The following is a 1,156-nucleotide window of genomic DNA, read 5'->3' as shown; positions in this document are numbered from 1 at the left end:
ACAGCGTGCTGTGAGGGACCCCATCGCAGCCACCGACTGCCCCCGAGGGCTGACCCCACCGCTGCGTGGTACTGAGCTAAGGCGGAAACACCAGGCATGGAATATCCAGGTTTCAGAATACTTTAATGTCCATTTCTTCAGTGGGTGCACTTTGAAATCATTAGAATTAACCATTTAAAAGGAGCAGAGCAAAAGAAATTCGGAAAATGCAGACAGGGAGTTCTTACTAATTTAATCTCAGATTCTAGGCATGGTTTGATTTTCGAAACAACCAATTGAAAATTGCTTACCTCAAAAATCTAGAAATCCCAGGGCAGACACATCTCTGGAAGCTACCAGGGACTGTCCTGCAGATCAAGGGACTCAGTTCGGTTCCTGAAACCCTACGCAGCATCCAGCGTGGACAGGGTTGGTGTTGACGTGCATTTTTCAGGAGCCCCAACTTTCATCTAATTAGCAAAAGCTTTGTGAGCACAAAAGGAAAACAGTAGGAGTCACTGCTTTTGAGAGCGAGATTCCAACAGGCACTGAGACTTTAATTCGCTTCTTCAGACTTTTGGGCCCGGCAGGAATATGGGAACTCCCCAGTTAAATGACTAATTCTCAGTACCAACTCTTCGGAGTCACTGGGTGAGAAAGACGTCTACCGAGGAAGCGTATGACATAGACACTTGGGGAACTCTGATGGCACAGAGGGTGTGCGAGTGTACACTGCTCCTTAATTGCCCCCTCTCCTCTCCGGCTACTGTCCTTTTCCTGGACTCAGGGTCTGTCCCAGGTAGCCACGTGGCACACTGCCACAGCAGGGGAAGCAATCACGTGTGGAAATGACACTAGACGGGAAAGAGGCCACACACGAGCACCGGGGCCTACTGCGAAGGCGGGGCTGCCCTCCCCGTCACCCGAGGAAGGCCCTAGTCCCTGCTGCCCTTTCTCGTAAAAGACTTGCAGACTTACGAGACCGTCCACACAGCAAACCTCAGAAAGGTTCCGGAAAGCCCTCAGTTCGGCCCCGGGGAGGGAATGTACCCTCATCGCCAAGCTCTTCCTTGCCCTGGGAGCAAACCCTTCTCTCTCGCTGCACTGGGCCCCGCCAGTGGACGAGCACCTCCCGGCACAGTCTAAAGACCGCCTGTCCCCCGAAGTTCCCGGATAC

Source organism: Tupaia chinensis, unplaced genomic scaffold (genome assembly GCF_000334495.1).
Source record: "Tupaia chinensis unplaced genomic scaffold, TupChi_1.0 Scaffold000042_2, whole genome shotgun sequence".
Classification (NCBI taxonomy): domain Eukaryota; kingdom Metazoa; phylum Chordata; class Mammalia; order Scandentia; family Tupaiidae; genus Tupaia; species Tupaia belangeri.
Note: the sequence above shows the minus strand (reverse complement) of the source record.